Below are 20,858 nucleotides of genomic sequence, written 5' to 3' on the forward strand. Positions count from 1 at the left end.
TGTTTATTATGAAAGGGTTGAGAGTGGGGAGGCCTAACATGAAACGCTCAAAGAGAAACACTGAAGTGTTTTGCAACACATTTCTGCTTTCAATAACAAAATATTAGTATTTGTCTCTGTGTTACAATGAACACGGAAAAAGTAATATCTGAACAGGAAAAAATTTGCCAAGCAGGAAAATTCAGCAAATTTCTTGATTTTCTGTGAGATCAGAAACAGACATGATGCAACAAGACTTCCACTTTGCAAACAAATTCCCTGGGACTGTTCTCTCCTTCTTCCTTAGTCTAAATATGCACTAAGAGGTTACCTATAAATCCTCAGGCAATTATAAGAAACTTCTGCTTCTATTTGTGATAGTAGGTAACAGTTTTAGGAACCACTTATTGCAACTGATGATATCCTAATCCCAAGTACTGCAAAATATGGGGGAAATTGTCCTTATATCTGCTGCAGCGTGGGTTACTCTTACTATTCATACCCATACTGAAAGTCCAGCAACTTCTTGTGTGCACTGCTTTGAGAATGATCTGTTCTGAGGGTACTTGCAGAATCCTTTCTAATATAGCCTACTTGTAGAATGTATTGTGTTATTCTCCTCTGCATACTCAAATGAGCACAGAGAAATGATGGCTGTTGGGGGATGTTTGTTCCAGGCCCATCACAAGAGCCATCATCCACTTTCCTATTGACCAGAGGAGCACAGGGGCACAAAACCAGGTGAGAAATGCAAATCAAGGATGGAAAGAAAGAAGCATCCTATCAAACCAGCTCAGGGACAGACTGAGCCTCATTTTCCAGGTGTGAGACCCATCAAGAAGAGTCAGTGCTGGAGCACCTCATATTTACTGCCTAAAGGTAGGGGACATATTATGAGATGAAAGGGAAGAACATTTCAGGATTGCACAGGATTTCCTATGGGATGTTTAGGGGAGGAACTAACAGCAGGAAAAGGGAAGAATTTAGGTTATTTGAGAAAGTGTGGGAAAAAAGGATGAATAAGGGGATAAAAAGGGCCTGTAACATAAACAGTTGCTTGTGGGGCCATGCCTTGTACCTGAAAAATGCTTTTTAAAAAAAAAAATCCTTCCCTACTCTTCCTTGGGTGAGTGACTCTATTCTGTGTGCATGTGTGTGTATGGGACTCAGGGTGCACCAACAGGAGGCAGATTGTGGGTTGGAGGTCTGTGTGTCTGTGGTGCCAGTAACTGGAGGACGTGCAGCTATCGGGTGAGTGTGTGAGCAGTAGCAAAGGCCACCCCAGACTGACCTGCAAGGGGGTGAAGCAGCCAGAGAGCTGTGTGTGTGCATGTCTGCCTGTTTGTCTGAGAGGGAGATCACAGGAGGAGGGAGCAGGGACTTGAACCTGATCCAGAGAACAACCAGAAAGACTGAGGGATCTGCTGGTCTCCAGAAGTGAGAGCTGATGTTCGTGTAACACATGGGGGGCTGTGAACAGTGTCATTACTCATGGAGACTCTGCTAAAGTATTCCACTGCCCCTCTTCTGACTTCCTCCCTAATCAGAGACAATGAACATTTCACTTAAAAGGTCACTTTATGTCTTTCCAGTACATAAGCTGATGAAATAAAGTATTCTGCATCAGTATAATTTCAAATCTCAGGCTAATGACGGAAAAAAATATTACCAGATATATGCACAAGCATGCCTCTGTCTTGCAAATGGAAACCAGATGCAATTCTGCTGAAAATAAACATATAATAAATAACAGACATATGTTATCAATTACATCCTATATATAATCTACAGTTGGCTTACAATTCAGAGAATGATTTTTTCTTCACAATTGTTTCTGCAGAGTTACAGCAGACTGGAGATACAGGGAACTGTCAGTAGAATGACTATTACTTTGACAGACACTGAAGACCTTGTGTGAAGGTGATGATGGAAAAGTTAAACCTGTAGCCAATTACAGGATCACCTTTACATTCAAGGCTGTCTGCAAACAAACAGCTTTTCCTTTATGCACTCTCTACATTCAGGCACTGTTAGAGTGAGGGTAATTAAAGTGATTAAAAATAACTTTAAAAACTATCTATTAATTTCCAATACTTCTGTGGGTAATTTTCAAAGTTTTTGACGCAGACAGTCTGAGATTTCATTCAAGTTTTGAAATTAGAGACTTGCCTAGCAACAACAAAATATTAGTGCTTTCTTGGCAATGCTGAGATCAGAGCATTAATGTTGTTTTAAGACTCTGCCTGTGAGTATAGCATATAGTTTATATTTAGAAAGAAAATCCTACAGGGATTCCATAAATCTGCAAAATGGTTAGACTTTCATGCTCTTAACAGTCCACTGCACAGCAGCATTTTTTGTGTATGACTCAGGAATAAAAAATGCTAGGTCAGCTTCACATTAACAAGCCAGACATTTACTTTAAATGTGGGATTTTTTCTTTATTATGAATGAAGTTTTAATTTTTCATACGGCTTATTGATCTATCCTCATTTGTTCTTTTTTTATGCTAGTGACTTTTACATAGCAACAAAGGAAAATCACCCTGCTTTTCTTTTAATGGAAAAATTATTCACCTTAGACACTCAGAATGAAGCAGCTTCTTTTTAAGATTTGTAGAAAGGTGAGCTTTTGTATGATTTAATGATAAAGCACCAGTGGTTGCAGCTTTAAAACCAATATGTATTTTTTGTGTAAGTATCATGAAGTAATAATAGAAAAGAATTAATCATTCCAGATGTGGACAAAAGCATAACTATATTGCTACATATCTTTGCAGTCAGGTAACATCTTGTGTGTACTTTCATGGTCAAAGGTTCACACTATTGCATTTCATTAAAAAATGAAATATTGTTGTTAAGTGTTCAAATGGATCATACATTAAGAGTCATTACTAATTAGATCTTTCTCAAGATGAACCTACTTGCGCTTGGCAGAAAAGTTGCAATAAAACTTTTTAACAAACATAAATAGAGTGAGAACCCACATACTAGAATGTGTTTCCAGGTTTTGTACAACCAAAATGAAAAAACCCAAACAGCTGTAATCCTCTGGGTCTCTCCATACAGGTACATATGTGCATGCACAGAGCCAGAGAGGAGTCTTTATCATTTGGGTAGCTTTTGTTATAATTATCTATGCTATTCTGCAACACCAGCCTGCTAACCACAAAGGAGTTCAGGTGCATGCATAGCAAGCATGCGTAAACAATCTGGTGCTGCCATCTAGAAAGTGCAGAACTTGCACTATTTTGAAACAGCACACCAACATTCTGTTATCTTACTGTGCTCTTGAACACATTCTGGGGCTTTAGAAACTAAGAAAAGAACTGTCCTGTCCTTATATAAGACCCATCTTCCTTTCTGCAGTCCTCAAGTGTAAAATGAAATTTTTTTCAAAGTATTAGATTCATTAATAGATGCATATATACTTATTTTATTTATACGGCATATGTCTGTTATTTGTAGTTTCATTTAGAAACAACATTTTGAAAAACTGCCTCAGAAAAATCTATATGCTTGGATTTGGTAATCCTTACTTTAAAAAATTTTTTTAAATTTAAATTTATTTACTGATGACTGACTAAGCTGAATGGAAAATGCAAACTGGGCTGCTTCAGTATGACACAATTCTCAAAGTGTCTTTCATGTTCCAGTATCATATTTAGAAAGTTTGTATTCATCTAACTGATGACTACAACTGATTTACAAAGTCTACAAATGACACAGAGCAGTATGAGCACAAAAATTATTTACTGTATTTCTTTGAAATTTGCGGGATCTGAAAACTAGATTGCAACTTTTAAAAATTTATTTCATTACACTAGTTGTAGGATCTGTACCTGAGTTTTGGTTTTGGTTTTTTATTATTACAGGTTTACAAAAAATGGAAAGGCTATTCATGAAAACGCAGTTTAATTTTAGGTAAAGAGGAAATTCACAAATTGCAAAAAAATAAGGCCTGCAGAGATAAATTAAGCACCATTTTTGGCAAAATGGTAGTCTTACTTTCATATAGGCAATTTCCCCTGTATTAAAACATTCTTAGATATTGGATTCTAAATGATGAGAAACAAAAACATCTCATACACTTAATAGAGTGTGCTTGAGGTTTGTGCCAAAGCTTGCTTTAATTTAAAAGTCTCAGCTTATTTCTATGTACATGGAGCAAGCTGGGACATAAACAGTGTGAATGAGGATGTTCATTTTGCTTTACTGCAGTTCTGTGACTCTAAGTTAAGCTTCCATAGAAAGAATTAAGACCCTGTTCATGTTGTCAATGTCACTTGCTCTGATTTACAGGTATGATGAAATATAGAGAACACATCTTCACTGCTACTACCCTGTCTAGAAATGTTGTATTATTCACACTCTGAGGTTTGATCTTATATATTTAATTTCAAAGAAATATATTTAAATGAGAGTAAAAGCATATGAAAAGACTAGGTTGTCAAAGCAGTTAGAGTTTCACCTGAGTCTCATTAAAAGCACTGTTTATTAACATCTCCATTCATGGGCCAGCAAAATTTTAATGACACTAATGGCACAGAAGAAATGTATGTCACAAAGGAAACCCTGTGTTCCACAGAAGTTGAACACAGCCTAAACAAGGTTTTCCTCTTCAGATGGTTTGCTTATTCCAGCAGCAGTCAAATTCATATTGGGCTCTGGGAGAGAAGGAGCAGCAGCAGGATGCCCTTCTCAGGTGTGGTGAGCCAGGCCAAGGGCAGCAGGGCAAGGGCCTGACAGACAATTCCTGCAGTACCTGAACAAGGAGGGCAGAGCAGGCCTGGGGACTGCCAGCTGAGCTGGACAGCAGCAAGTACAGAAACACTAAGGCTGGTGTAAGGTCAAGCCAGGCAGTGCTGGCCAGCAGGTCAGGGTCAGACCAGTGAGCTATGTGGCTGGGCCCCTGCATGGACGCAGTGAGCCCCACTAGAAAGGGGACAAGGGCAACTGCCCAGATTAAACGCAGCTCCTGAGTACAAGGGAATGGCCTCTGCTAAGGCTTCCCACAGCTCCTCCTCAAACAGCTCTCTGAATCCAGGCTGCACAGCTGCGCGCCTGTCAGTGCTGGCCCCGAGTCCAAGCAGCCAAAACCCCACGAAGGGGCTCTGGCAGCAGCTTCCTCCAGTTCATCCTTTCTCATTCCCTGATTGCAGCCAGGAAGTGGGAAACCACAGATCTTGCAGATTTGGGCACTGTTCAGAGAGTGACTTGTTGCCCCATTGAAGCGAGCATTCACACTGTGTCATTTCCCTTAGTGACCTCACATACCTACCAAATAGGATGCAACACTTTATGTGGTCTGTTCATGCGCACCACACAGTGTGAGAATATATTTTAAAGTCTCTTTATTATCTCTCTATGAATGTCTAGCTGTTGTGCTGGTTTTGGCTGACATAGAGTTAATTTTCCTCATGACAGAAATATTATTGGATTGGTGCTGAACACTGTGAAGATAATATAGAGATGTATTTGTTATTGCTGTGCAGAGCTTACACAGAGCCACTTTTCTGCTTTTTGTACTGCCAGGCTGGAGAGGAAGTTGGGGGTGCCTGGAAGGTTGGGAGGAGATATAGCAGGGATAAGTGATCCTAACTGACCAAAGGGATATTCCAAACCATGTGTCATCATGCTCAGTATATCACGTGAGGGGAAGAAGCAGGAAAGGGGGGACATTTGGAGTGACGGTGTTTGTCTTCCCAAGTCATCATTACGCGTGATGGGGTCCTGTTCTCCCAGAGATGGCTGAACACCTGCTTACCCATGGGAACTGGGGAATTAATTCCTTGTTCTGCTTTTGCTTTTTGTGTGTACAGCCTTTGCTTCCCCTGTTAATAGGTCTTGAACTCAACCTATGAGTTTTCTAGGTTTTTCCCTTCTGATATGCTCCTCAATACCACTGGTGGGGGAGTGAGTGAGCAGCTGCCTGGGTCTTGGTTCCTGGCAGGGTTAAACCACAACACTATTGAACTGGCTATTTCTAGACTAAAGGTTCAGCTTCATTTCAAGCTGAGAGATGGCATTAGTTGCATACAAATCCTGTGTTCACTTTTGTCAGTCTTATTTCCCTTCTAAAGTGTACATAAATTAAAAAAAAAAGTAAATATGAGTAATACCCACCTATTTCTTTAGCGCTCAGAATTTCTTAAGAATAGAGGTGTAGTCTGTGCAACCTAAGAGCTCTTATTTTGAATGAGGTGTGCATTGGTAAAATGTTATGATGAATTTGTATATAGCCTGTTCTGTAAAATCTACACTGTCTCTAAAATTCTAGAGGTCCTTTATTAATATTTCAATCATTACAAAGTTACTACAGCCAGTCTCTTAATTTCTGTATGAGATACTGAAACTCTGGAGTAATTATGATTTTATTATATATTTTCCTATATAAGTAATTTCACTCCTCTCTGCAGCCTATTAATAGTCTCTAGATTCTATGAACCAGTATAACACTAAGTGTACTAGGGTCAAATTCACCAGAAAAAGGCAGATATAAGTATCACATAAATCTTGGCAATTTGAAGTGACACCCATAGCTCACGGCATTAGCACTGGATTAGAGTTACTATACAATATAAATGTTTACGCTGTTTTGCAGTGTAATGCAGACAAGAGAACACAATCAAAGATTTCACAGACATAAACAGACATCACACACTGTAATTATATTTGTCTGCAAGATTATAATAATCATAGATGGCAGGTATTATAAGGCAGTTCTTTTTTCAGGTTAACCCATTCAGTATACTCATCCTAATCCAAAAGAAATTTCCATAAATGAAATATGTATATTTATATTTATAATTATATTTATATATTGGAAGTTTTGGGGTGGGGAAGCCATTGTCTATTTGTCTCCATTTCCAACCTCCCTGCAAAAGACAAGATGGTGAAAAGAATCATAAGGCATTTGTGTGTTTATGTCCTTGCCAGCCCAGACTGCTTTCATCATGCTGCTAAATATGGGGCAGAGCCTCATCACCTGAATTGCTGTGAGAGGACTGCTTCTAGCAGAGGACATGATACATGGAAGAGCTTGTTTCCCCTTCCAGATTAATCATCTCTCCAAACTTAATGTCAGAGGTTGGCTATTTTGCTTGAACAGCAAATTAGTCAGGAGACTGATTAAAACCTCTGTTGTGAATGAATTGTTAAAAGGCAAATCAGTCCCTTTTAAAGGCTATTTCCTGCCCTGAGTCATTCACATAGGACTCACATTGAATTCAAGAAGAATTCAACACACTCCTCCCAGGGCAGAATTCATCCTGCAGCTTAAAGTCTGTGAACTTTGTATATCCTTAAAAACAGCTTATATGCAGAAGGAACTGTACTCACCTCCATATAATGCCTACAGTCTTGAGCATTAGAGTCTATGAGGCTTACATGTTGAATTTTGATTGAAAACATAGAAAAAATAAATTTACATTTTAAGTTTTACTGAAGTATAAATACAGAGCATTAAAATAAACTGTTTAAAAAAAGGAATTCTTAACAATAGTCAAGTGCTAATACTAAAAATCTTTTGAGTACAGTGAAAGGCACTTGCTTTTGTCACTGATAAAGTATGCAGAAAGTTTTAACAGGAAAGGTGTATGCTATCAGTTATCAGGTTGAACAAGAGGTATACACAATATTATTTTATTTTGGACGTGTAAGACTGGTTAATTGTGGTCCTGAAAAGGAAAAGAAAACATATGTTTTCCTGAGCATAACAGTCAAGGTTCAGCTCATATCTTTAAGACAAAAAAGACTGCTTACTCCATGTACATGAAGCAGAGAACATAATTATCATTACAAGTATTAATGTGGCTTCGTACTTTAAAAAGTGGGTAATAAATACTTCAAAACTGTTTCATCACTCAGTGATTTAACAGAGTGCTATTATTAAGGAACTTCAGTTTTATGTATTTTTCCAATTCATCTGTTTCTTTTCATGTCCTGAGTTCACACTGAAGCATAACTTGCCTATAGACATGCTTGCAGACATACTCTTTGCAACAGATTATTTTTAGGGGTTTCAGATGAAAAGGGATTCCACATATCAAGAAACATATGTATCAAGAAACGACTGGAAAACAGCAGAAGTGGCTCTTAAGGTTAGGAAGTCGCGGTTAAGATTTCTCTTAGTCAGTCTTTTAGAACCAAGTCCGATTGTGTGCCAGTATGAAAGGCTTCTTAGAGATCACTCATGTTAAAATCCCTTTCAGAGCAAGTAACTTGCCATCTGAGCCAAGCTGTATTTCTTTCTTGCACTGCTGGCCTCCCTGGCAGTCCTTACATTGAGGGCAGGCAGCTGCTATAATCTGTTCAACTCATGGAGGACAAGTTAACCTTATCCTCATCAGGCATTTACAAATTCTCACAGGGTGAAAAGAAAGACTGTTTCTCAGCTATTGCTCCATTGTGAGATCACCACGCAAAGCGAATATCCCATGCTTTTCTGAAAACTCAGTATTATGTAACTCATAACTCCCTGGTAAAAAATATGTGGATGATTCATATCCATACATAATTGAAATTTATCTCAGTTCCAAATAGGTGTCCAGTGTTTCAGACCTACTGCAAGGATAGAGATCAGCTGTGCTGAAACTCTGAATCTGAAATTTTCACAAATCTAACCGCGTTATTCTGAGCAGTTTTTCTGCCATCACTCGCTTTTGTGTACTCTCCACCCTAGTGGCTGAAGGTCAGCCCTCTTTCTGCTTGTGCTCTGTATAGAAGTAAAGTGGTGCTTCTGGTTTTCTTCTACAGTTATGGTATAGAAAACTGTAAGAAACATACTGCCAGGAAGAAGAATAGAATTTTTATTCTATTCCGTTTTTATTCCAGCTCTATCATTTTTGCTCATGGAATTTCACTGATTACCACTGCTGTAATGCTTTATTTACATCTACAACTTGCAGATCTTGTGTGCACTAACATTTGCCAAACTTCTAATTCATCCATGTTGTTTATTTGCATAATCATAGTATTTTAGAGCACATGAACTACTTAACTGTATTTTAGTGGAAGTACATAACTGTACAGAAGAGTTTCTGTAAACTATACCTGAACATAAGTTAATATTGAAAAATTATAAGAATGTTACAAAATATCAAAGAAAATTTCACTTTTTTCAGCTAAAATACAAGATACCAGCTGCTTAAATTAATATTTGTCCTTCTGCTTAATTATCTCTTATATTATGACCGTTTGTGATGAGTAAATACATGCATTTTCTGTCAAACATAAAGCTTTGATCCTTAAAGAAATAAAGTACTGTCAGGTACAAAGATTATAAAAACAGAGTACAGTTTTCTGCTCTTGAGAAATACCTGCCTACCAAGAATAAATACCTATACAGTAGAAATTGGAGCAGACAATAAAAAAGGTACAGTGACCCTGAAAAATATTTCGCAAACTGCAGCTCTAAGTAAAACATGCCACATATTCATCAAGTCAGTAAATTCAAAACCAGGTTTTATAATTCAGGCTTTTTCACTGCAAAAGAGACTGATAAGAATGAATCAACTTTGAGAAAACTAAGAAGAATCTTATGAAGTTCAACAAGGACAAATGTAAGTTCTTGCACCTGGGGAAACATAATCCAGGAGTGCAGCACAGGCTGGGATCTACTGGTCTGGGAAGAAGTTCAGTGAAAATTGCTCAGTGTTCTGGTGGACAGCAAATTCAATATGAGTGAACAGTGAGCTACTGTGTAAAAGAAAGCCAACAGAATGCTGGGTTGAATCAAGGACACCATCATCAGAGACAAATAAGTAGTTATGCCCCTCTGCTCAGTGATTTTCAGGTCACATTGGGAAAACTGTTCAGTTTTGGTCCCTGCTATACAAAAAAAGGTGTGGACTGGCTGGAGATGGTCAGGAGAAGGACCACAAAGATGAGGAGCCTGTCATATGAGGAAAAGGCTGAGAGAAGTGGGCTTGTTCAGCCTTGACAAGAGGCACAGGAAACTTTATCACCATGTTTCAGTATTTAAGAGGTGGCTAAAAAGAAGACAGAGACTCCTTTTTTTCACAAGGAGTTATATGGAAAAATCAAGGCAAGTTACTCCTAGGGAGACTTCAATTTGACAAAAGTAACATTTTTCACTATTAGAAAATTCAGTCATTGGAATAATCTCCCCAGGGAAGTGATGGCTGACCTGGCACTGGAGAGTTTTAAAATTTGCCTGGACAAGATGTTGGGCCATCTTGTCTACACTGCAGTTTTGTCAAGAAAGGTTGGACCAGATGATCCTCGATGCTCCTTCCAACCTGGTATTCTGTGATTCTATTAATGATTTATGGATGTGTATGGAAAAGCTGCATAATATTTCTTGGTAATTCCAAGAGCTACTGCTGAAATACCCTTTCAACTGAAAAGACTGGATGGAGATTGTGGAAGAAGCAACTGTATTTCTGAACAGTAAATTATGAGTTTTCTCAGAAAAACATAAAGGCCTCAACACTAAAACTCTGGTTGGTATACAACACTGTGCGACTTATTTCTGAAAATGAAAGTAGCATGTTTGATTTATTTTTCAAGGTATTAAAGGAGACATTCTCACAACACTCAGTAATGTATTTCCTGGTTCATCATATTTTTGGCTATAATCCTAATTTGCATCTGTTTAACCTAGATAATGGGTTTAGCCTTCCAAGTCCTGAAAAATGCAATATGACAGGAATAGGAGAGACTCCAAATTGAATATAATATCAATGTTTGTCATAATCATATGTAATTTGATGAAAACATATTGTTATTATTAAATATACTGTTTAATTGCTAATAAAATGTATTTCTGACTTGTTTGTAAAAAAATAAAAATGAATACAAATGCAATGGAAGGCACTGTGAGCTCCACCTAAATTAATGAAAAATAGAACACAAGGCTATTATTGTGTTTGTCTTGGATGTTGCTACATGACTGCTGATTAAGTTACACTACTCAAAACAAGTCAAACATCAAAACATGTAAATGCTTGACTATATCCAATGACATTTAATAAGGCTTTCAAGGATGCAGCTAATTTTAGCACAGTACACAAAGCCAAGAAGACTAGAGTAGCAAAACAAGACTTGGGCTAGACAACACTTGAGGAATTCAATGGAATCTGAGAATAATAATTTTGAGCGTGAATAATAGGAGAACAATATTTTCAGGTGTGTTTTGATATCCCTCCTCTCTTACTTCAGATATTAGTCAGATGTTCAGATATTAGTCTTTCATGAAAAATGTTTTTATCCTGTCATCACAAATTCTAACAATCCCTCTGAAGCAGGCCCCAATGGAGACATACAAGTTTAAAGTCTCTCATCTCTCCCTGCTGATGCATTTAGGGAGAAAGAATGTCTGTGGGGCAAAATATGAAGATGTGGTGGTAGCACACCTTGATGGATCAAGAAATAGGGGAAATGATCATCAAAAAGATCTAGAAACATCCTCTATTTTCTGCTTATATAAGAACAGTATTAACAAATTCCTGTTGCAAAGCTGCAGACACTTAGGCAGTAAAGGGCACATATAACCAGTATTTTGATATCTGCCTTCATGCTGAAAGTATATTCCCTGAAGTTGCTGGTCAGTAGAAATCTGTTGACCATGGTCTCAGTTTAATGGAGGTCTTTCTTCAGTGACAAAGGATGCATGGCTTGTATAGCTGAACTTCAAACATAACTCAACTAAAAACCAACCTTAATAAACATTCCTGGTTTTATTAGAACTGGTGGTCCCAATTTTGAGGTGTTGGTACCACATTCCCTTCCACCAGCAATCATTACGTGAACAGCTGTTTACTCCACTGTGGCCTGAATATTTGTCCCGCATGTTCGGTCCTGAAGGAAGTGTTAAAATACATTGGAATATTTTCCATCCTATCATCTTCCCAGCTAGCAAAACAAATTCTCACCAAGAGCAAAAAAACAAATTAAATTGCAAAATTGAGGCATACTATTGCAACAGAAAATACATTAAAAAAAGGAATAAAAAAATTAAAATCCACAGAAACAGAAATATAGTGAAAAAAGATAAATGGTAGTTTGTGTGAATGGCTCTGAGAAGCAGCAGTGAAAATTTAAATCCATGGATGTTCTAACTGCAGCAAAAACAAGTCCCAACACACAAAGCAAAAATCTCCATAAACTGGCGATTTCCCAACAGGCTTGAGATGAAAGCAGGATGTAACCTTAGGAGTCATTCTTAAAATGGAGATAACCAACAAGCAAATATGTAGTTGATCCATACAATATAATAATTTTTGTAGCTTTAGTACACTAAATTTACAAAACACAACAATGGTTTTAGAGCCCCATTTGAAAACGTAATTCCCAGAGATAGCCTTTTTGCCTGACAGATCCTAGCTTTCCTTCTCATCCTTCACCAGTGTCTTTTAAGCAGTAGAAATGCTGAAGTCAGAGCTGACACTTAAGATTTGCCACTAAATTATGAAGACAGCATTGCAACTGAACTGTACAGCTATAGTATTTTTGAGGTAATCACTCTGTTTAAATTTCTCTTTGCTAATGAATAAAGGCAATAGCATGGCAGATGGAACAAATCCACTTCATCGTTTAATGAGAAAATGTACATATATATACATAACCTGATGTTAAAAATGCTGAAATGCATCCACATGTGTATTATTGAAGTATGTCTAGGAGAAGCTGGTCAAACACTTCAAGACTTTCTATAAGCCTTTGTTTAATTTTTGAACAGGTATTCGGATAAACTGTGCCTATGCACCTCATTATGTGCTGTTTATGAGCGCTCACTTTCCTATCAACATACTGGAAGTTCTATTCATGAAAAAAAAGAGAAAAGAATGGTGAATAGCTAGTGGTTTAATGTACTTTCTTTTAAGTTATTTCTGTTAAAAATGTACATATTCAATAATAGTCTATAAACAAGCTATTTTTAAAGTATTTTTGCCACACACCCCAAAGTACAAACAATTCATTAGTAGCGTTAGCCTGAACTTTGCTAGAATAAATTGTTTTTAAAGTCTTTTTAATGGCAAACAAACTTGAACACTTAATATGAAGTCTTAAGAACTGTCTAGGCTGTGCTCAGTTGAGCAACAAGAAAAAAATAGCAATAACTATGCCACTATTGTGCTAACAAAGCCCTTGGGTTAATAGAGACTATTTTGACCTTATGGCACAAATTAACACTACCTCAGGGTTCCTTTAATTTAGGCCACCCTGCAATAGCCTCTGGCAGTCAGGGTTTATTGGATGAAAGCAAAGTGGTTTGCTGTGAACAGAGGTTCAGAAGACCTTCATTCAATTCTTGATGACACCATAGAGTCTTTGGGTGATATTAGAAAGTATGAAACTTTCTGTGCCTCCAGTAGCTGTACGATGAAGCACCAGTAGCATTTACATACTTTATAAATATGCTATTTAATTAATTTAACACGTTTTTGGAAACTTTGCGCACAAACCCCTAGGAATCCACTAAGAGCTTTGTCAGTCTTTGGTTGTCTGTGGTGGGACAGTCCCTAAATCACATCTGACTGCTTGGGCTTCAATACATGAAGGGTTTTTTTGTCTTTTCAGCATGCAAAATATAATAAGACACCCACAACCACCCATAAAACCCAGGTTTGTTAAAAATTCCTGGAGCATATGCTTCCTTGAAATAATACATATACCTGAATAATAGTAATAAAAAATATTCTCTGAATGGATTTGCATGTATGCATGGATTTTTGTGGAATGAGACATCTTCAAAGTCCAGCTTTTTGGATGTGTTGTAAACAATACACTGTTCAGGGAAAAACTTCTGTATGAAAGAACTTTGGTATAACAGATTGTGTGCAAATTCTGAAATCTATATTTCGAACAGTTTTGTCATTCGGATGTTCATTTGGCTACAAAAATGTCAGTTTTAACCTACTGAATTTTGTATTACTCTGTAGAGAACTAATTGCTTTACTTCTAGTAATAAAATAAATAATTACAAATTTTCAAATGTCATTGTTTTTCATTGAGTTTCAAAGCAAATCCTCACTGATACTTCATCACACCTTGTATACATGAATTCCATAAAAACTGAATGAAAAATTAGCTAACTGCTGCTTTTTTTCTACAGATCGACAAGTTATCCTTACTTAATTAGCACATACCCTATTTAATATTCTGAAGTTAATATAAATTAGCAATTTTCTTACTACGTATATTATCTGAATAAAGTAGTGCATCATATTATGTAGAGAGAGAAAAAGTAAGATCTGAGTTCTAAATAAACTAGAGAGGATACATTGTGTACCTCATGCAAAGGAAACAGAAGAGGTGGTGTTCTCAGGTATATCAAATATTTATGGACTGATTGTAACATTGGCAATAGTGACAGGTTGTATTAAAAATGCTTTAGACTTCCTTTGATTATTTAGTTGACAAATGTCCAAAATTCTGTGCACTGGTATCTAGTGTGGAAATTTTCACTTTAACATAACATTGGGAATCCTGTTGTATTTTTATTTTAGTGAGAAATACATAAGTAATTTGCTGGGGCTATTTCCACAAAGTGTCTTTCTCATGGTTAAGAAGTAGGAGAATGGATACCAAAGGAAAAATCTTTCTAAGTCTTGAAATACTATTTTTAGAGTTTGATTTGCAAATTTTGAGCCTGTTTTCAGTTTATGAATACTTATACAAATAATAACGCAAAATAGTGACCTTATCTATTATCCAAAGTCATGTTTGCCTGATTTCACCAAAAATAGTCTAATCTCCAGTACAAATAGGAAGGGTATATATGTGCATATCTGCATTCACATGAAAGTTGCTTTCAGTTTTATGTTTCAAATTTCTTCCCTGCAACAGCTGAAATCACGGATGCTGCTTTGTAGCAAGCACCCCTTCTTTCTTCAGTTACTAAAGCTCAGCAATATTATTTATGTACTCTCACAGATTTTACACTAGAATGACATATATTTTATGAAAATAGCTTAAAACAAACCTCAAACTGTCATATATACCTAGGCAGAACAACAAAACAAATGAAAAAGCATGATAGCGCAGCTACATGAATGATGTTTTATAAGCAGCCATATATTCTTTATATCAAAAAGAAGAACTTCTTTATTATTTATATGATGCCATAAGTGTACATAGGCATCAAAGTCAAGGCTTGTAGAATAACTAATGAACCAAACAATAAATATTTTCAAAATGCTCAGAAGACCTAAGCTAACTCAAGTCCCAGCTGAGGAGGAAGGCAAGATCAGAGCAACTGGGGAGCGATGAGAAATCAAACATGCTATGAATGGGGCAGATATAGCCCAAGTGCACAGCTGTTCCATGTGCTCACAAAAAGCTAATGCATTAAATAGTTAATCTTTCATTAAGAGTGTGTAATCAGTTGGCATGATTTGCTCAACACACAAGAAAACTGGTGACTGTTCCCTTGGGAGTGTAATTCCAAGCTTCAGCACTATCAGTCTTTGAGGAAACCTCACTTCTCAGTTTTAGATACAAAATATGGCAACTGCAATTTTGTTCAAAAGTATAAAGTAAAAGATGGAGAAAAAAAGAACAATATCAAGACAAACTCTTCACCTTTGTTGGGACTGAATGAGGATCAATACTGAGTTATAAAAAGACTTTGCAGATTAATCTGTAGGTTAATACACTCCATCAGCAGCACCTGCCATTTCAAAGGAGCAATAAAGGTTAAGGGAAAAAGATCAAGCAAGATTATTCTTCAGCTGTGATTCCTCCTTTAGAAAGATGCCTTTATTTGCTCACTAAAGGAGTGGAGTACAGCTCCTGGTGTTGGTGTTGATGGTATAAGGAGGAAAAAGGAGGAGTGAGGTGGGGGATGGGACTCCAGGAAGCCTCTTCCACTAGTTACAGCCACTGGGGTTTAATGCGATCTATAAACTCATCTGTCTGTTTACATACCAGCAAATGATACGTCTCTCTGATCCACTTACATTTTCAAGCCTAATGTATACACAGGGCACTGACGTTGTGTATACAAGACACAGAGATAGCTGGGGGCTGTGTGCTATCCCTGCTTTCACAGCACACTGTCACTCTTATAAATAAAGCATTCGCTCGGGAAAAGAGTCTGAGAGCTGGAGAGCCACATTGCGTGCAAATCCAGCTCACTGCCTGAGCTTCCTCGAGGTTGAAGCTAATCCTAACTGACATGTTACAGTAAAAGTACTTTATAAAATCAATATTAAATTCACAGCCTTTGACATCCTGGGACATCAAAGATAAAGGGGAAATAAGCTGTGGAGTAAACAGTCCTGCAGCTATGCCAGTTGCTCAAGGAGAGAGGCAAAGGAAGACACAGGAGACTATGGGGTAAATTAGTACAGTGCTAGTCTTGTTTTTATACCAAGGTCTTGACATCAATGAAAACATTATAAAAACAGCACGCGAACTCTTACAAACAAGAAAAAAAATATTAGAAAGACTCACTCAGTTACAAATTCATACAACCTTTTCAGGTTAAAGGGATATTATGCTCCCTATGCAAGCCACATTTTTAGCTTTCTCTTTCAATAAATTATACCCGAGAGTGATAGGATAATAAAATTCTAATAATAAAACAATGTACCACTGAACTAAAGAATTGGGCTAGAACTTGACTGCACAATCCTAACATGATATGATCATTCCAGATTTCTGTGATGTACACCCGTGTATATTCTACAGTCATCCAGGCTGACATATAGTCAGCCATCATAGCGTTTGTACCATGGGTATGAAATACAAATTCTATTGAGTCAAGGGGAGAAGAGCTTGAACGATGGTGATCTACTTACCTGCTCAATCCCAAATTCTGTGTTTCATACGTAGAATGACAGTCACAATTTAAACGGTAAAGTGTACTGCTCTTGGAAGACCAGAATCTGCTCAAAAGTGGAAAATCTCCCTCCTTCACCCCTCACTATCTTCCTCAAGCCATTTCCTGTTGATGAATAAAAACAGCATGTACTTTTGATGCAAGGTAGTGTAAGTCAAAGTGGTGAGTCGACAAGTCTTTACTGGAGATTTGCATTGTGTGAATTAAAAATATTCCTTGACATTTTGTGGTTCTTGTGTAGTAAAGTTTGTAGTTCTAATGGCTCTTGGTGGTACCTGCGTCAGTCTTAAAAAACAGACATTTGATATACAAACACTTCTACTAAGAGTAGGCATTGAAAGAGTAGAAGAATGAAATCTTTTGCACAATGAAATTTGCCAAAATTATTATTAAAAAACAACAATATTTGATTTTTCACAGGAAATCAGTAATGAATTTCTACTCACAATATACTGACATACTAGCTTGCTGTACCACATAATATTGCTACTAACCATTACCCTTGGGTTAGTATTTATGATGAGATGACTGTTATGGTTTAGGAAAGAAAGAGAAAATTAATATGTTTGCTAAAATTGAATATGGAAGAGAAGGCACAGTAACAAGTGTTTTAATTTAGTTAGTGTGTCTTCAAGAAAGAATTTCTCTGCTGATGCTTAGGAAAATGTAATTTCAACAGTGTTCCACCCTAAAGTTAGCAAGGACTAGATACCTAAAATTATTTTGAATAGCCTGATAGCAATGATTTGAGGGCAACAGACTAAACTTAAGGGGAAAGGACTGAAGGAGTGATGCAGTGAAAGTGATAGACCTGATAGGACTGATAAAGGAAAAAGCCACCTCACCTCTCTACAGAACACACACATTTTCAGATATGCAAATATATATGAATATAAGCTTTTCTAGCCTTTAGACAGATGCCAACATTTATGAAATGATAATTAGGGGGTGAGGTGTGATGTAGTGTGGGAATCCTATTAGAATCAAAAGAAAAAAAAGAAAAAAAACTAAACAAAACAAAACAAAAAATTCAAACAAAACCCAATCCAAAACAAAAACACCCATAGCAAAGACAATATCAGAAAGGTCAATTCTAACATTTTTTTAATAGCACATATCTGTGATGCACAACTGCTTTTACTAGGATGAATAAAATCTTTGTCAGCAAACAGGATGGAACCATTTTAACAGCCATTACAAAGACCAAACCAACATTTAGCCTAAGGCTAGTGTCTTCATTTGGGAAATAAAGAAACCCTCACTGCCTCTTCTAAATATAGTACTGGGTTTCAGTGACCAACAACTGGTAATGGCATCTATGGCTGCCCTTTTGGAGCTTTCATGTGCTTGGCAGCATGCCACTTTTAGAGTTACACGAGCCAAAAGCTGACTTAAACAATTCCTTTATGCATTATTTTCCTTGTAGAATAAAAAAGCAAATATGCTGATTGCCAGAAACCAATGCTTTTCACCTTGCTTTACTCAAGGGCACAGTGGATTTGGTTCAAAGCAATCTGATACTTCAGAAGGCAGTGAATACATCTAGCCCTGTGGAAGACCCATGATGAGAGATTTGAGGATGACACATAACTTGAAAAGTACTCCTCACATCAAAAGGAAACTCAAGCAAAAAAAGAGATTTTTGAGAACAGAAAGGAAAGTAGGTATATATTAAACCAATTTGAGATTCAAGGAAGTAATTTGAGTTTTTGAGAAAGATTTTCTTCATGTTTCTTAAAGTAACTACTCCCTACAAGAAAAAGCATTCCTAATGTTGTATTAAGGACTTACCTTTTTTGAATTCTATGTGATGTTTTGTATGTTGTTATATAAATGTTTTGTGTGTTGTTATAGAAATAAGAAACCCACTTATTTTCATGTACAAAAATAATATAAAATGTATGAGACATTTGATTTTCTTGAGGTGTCAGCACTGTTTATCTTACTGAGTACTATAGCTCATATAAAATGTTTTTATCATGTTCTGTATATATTTGCACACTGCACTTATAATCACATCTTAACAGCTCAGAGCAATATACTAAGCAAAAAGAATAACATCCATTACAGATTATTTGCATTTTCATTCCCCCAAAAGAGGAAGCATATACAGTCAGTGCTTCATTTTTGTAAGCCTGACTGGATACTTTTTCGTGGGTTTTTTGCTAGGATATTTTTGGTTTAATCTTTTTTGTTGGATATATTTGCTTTCTTTTACAAATTTCCATGGTGCTGTACACTTAGGTTAGTGATGGAAGTGCAAAGTCATAGATCTTCTCTTTGAATGGAAGTTTTCTACAGCTACTGCTTTTTTTTTCCTTTTGCAATCATTCCATGACAGATCAATTCTTTAGGATATTTTGGCAGTTTTGATGAAGATACATTGATGGTCATTCAATAGACTGCAGCGTGCCCAAGAGGTTCAAGGTTAAATATTTCCCCATAGTGAAGAATAATTCTTATAAGGTAAGCTAAACTACTCTAAATAGCCTTGTTTTACAGTCCTTGTGAGGCAAATGTGATGTAGAAGTCTGTTCTTTTAGGTCCAGGGTCAGATCTGATCAATATACAATCATAAAATCCCCACCTGCACTTTGAAGACTGTAAAACGATGATTGTGTGTCAAAGGAAACATTTTAAATACAAAGTAAGTACTTACACCATCACTAGCTGGACTCACCACATTCATGCCTGATAACAGTTTGATTTTAACTGGATAAAAGGTTGTCTAGAAAACATCTTCGACTATGCAGCAGAGAGGGTTACCATTACATGTTGAAGTAATAGAGTAGAATTATACTTCTGCTTGTTCCTTCAGGAAATAACACTTCAAATTAAATATCTTGCAAAATGTCCTGGAGGATATAACAATATGCTCAACATAAAATAGATATACAATAAATATTCAAAACATTACGCAACATTACGAATTCATATCATAACAAATGCTTAATTGAATGGTCCACAAATAATTTATTATGGCTTCTGAAACTGTTTTTGTTAGATTTAGGTAGAACCCTAAGATAGTAAATCCATAAAATAAAGACTTTAGCAAAAAATGCTTTAGCAAAAAACGTACTCAATATTATATTTCATTATTCCTTCTGTAATATTGAAATGTACTGGTCTCTGTCTCTTATCTTACAAACAAGTTTTGAAATAATATCATAAAATAATCCCTTTACCAGCAGGAAATTATCAAATTTAAAATTCCTGCAGCATGCAGGAAAAATATATCTGCTTCTGCATTGCATGCCCACTTGTCTGTACTAGTAATGAGAGAGGAGATAAGAGATTCAAATAGAGGATTTTGTTTTATATTGCATATTGCTGTTTTTAGCTCACTAAGCCATGGTTATTTATGGTTCATTTCCAGGTAGTCATGCGTAAGAATCTCGGATATAAAGTCTATGAACTGCAGCGGACTATTGTGCTAACATAATAATTCAAATACTGACAAGAACACAGATGGAACCAAAGAGTAATTTTTCATTACTACAAATAGGTACACAGAAGTGGCCCAAATTAGGTGACACATTATGACAGCAATTATTAAAAAGTCAAAATTTGCATATCATCATTATACAGTCATTATTCAAAAATATGTAAGATAGTGAGGCTGTACATAGGGCATCACAACTCAACTATCACTGAGTTCTAATTAAATAATGGGGATTTGAATTGAAATTCAGTGTGTATAGAGCTGTGTATAGAAAGCCCATATTAACAATTATATTATTAAATAACAGTTATCTACTTCTGCCGATACAAAAGCTTGTTTCTTCCTGCAAGGGATGAAGTAAATACAAATAAGAAAACATTTTTCTTTTTGACTGAAATAGCCTCTGTCTTTATCATGTTATTTTTTTAAATAACACTGCTTCAGACTGTGAAGGAAATATTATTGCTTCATCACTGATGACCAGTTAAGTCATAAGTCTCTACTCTGCAGATTGTTCATTGATGAAATATTAATTTGACCTCAAATATACTGGAAAATTTAAACTATCTGTGAATTGCTAACAGTGAGTCTCATTCTAAATAACATAATCTCTATGGTATCTGTATTT

General features: G+C 36.4%; 1 protein-coding gene and 1 long non-coding RNA gene across 9 annotated transcripts in view; one reads left to right on the plus strand and one right to left on the minus strand.

Annotated features, from left to right (window-relative positions):
* LOC135302957 (uncharacterized) overlaps positions 1-20,858 on the minus strand; it is a 93,734-nt gene that overhangs the window by 41,383 nt on the left and 31,493 nt on the right. For all 8 annotated transcript variants that reach the window (XR_010364500.1, XR_010364499.1, XR_010364498.1 and 5 more), the window contains exon 3: positions 16,748-16,893. The gene's annotated coding sequence lies outside the window, so the exon portion shown is untranslated. The remainder of the gene's footprint in view (positions 1-16,747; positions 16,894-20,858) is intronic.
* LOC135302958 (uncharacterized) overlaps positions 1-20,858 on the plus strand; it is a 68,039-nt gene that overhangs the window by 41,064 nt on the left and 6,117 nt on the right. Inside the window, exons 3-6 of the long non-coding RNA XR_010364501.1 lie at positions 18,276-18,448; positions 19,130-19,254; positions 19,332-19,435; positions 20,165-20,293. This is a non-coding gene — a long non-coding RNA (uncharacterized LOC135302958). The remainder of the gene's footprint in view (positions 1-18,275; positions 18,449-19,129; positions 19,255-19,331; positions 19,436-20,164; positions 20,294-20,858) is intronic.

Source organism: Passer domesticus, chromosome 6, assembly GCF_036417665.1.
Source record: "Passer domesticus isolate bPasDom1 chromosome 6, bPasDom1.hap1, whole genome shotgun sequence".
Taxonomy (NCBI): domain Eukaryota; kingdom Metazoa; phylum Chordata; class Aves; order Passeriformes; family Passeridae; genus Passer; species Passer domesticus.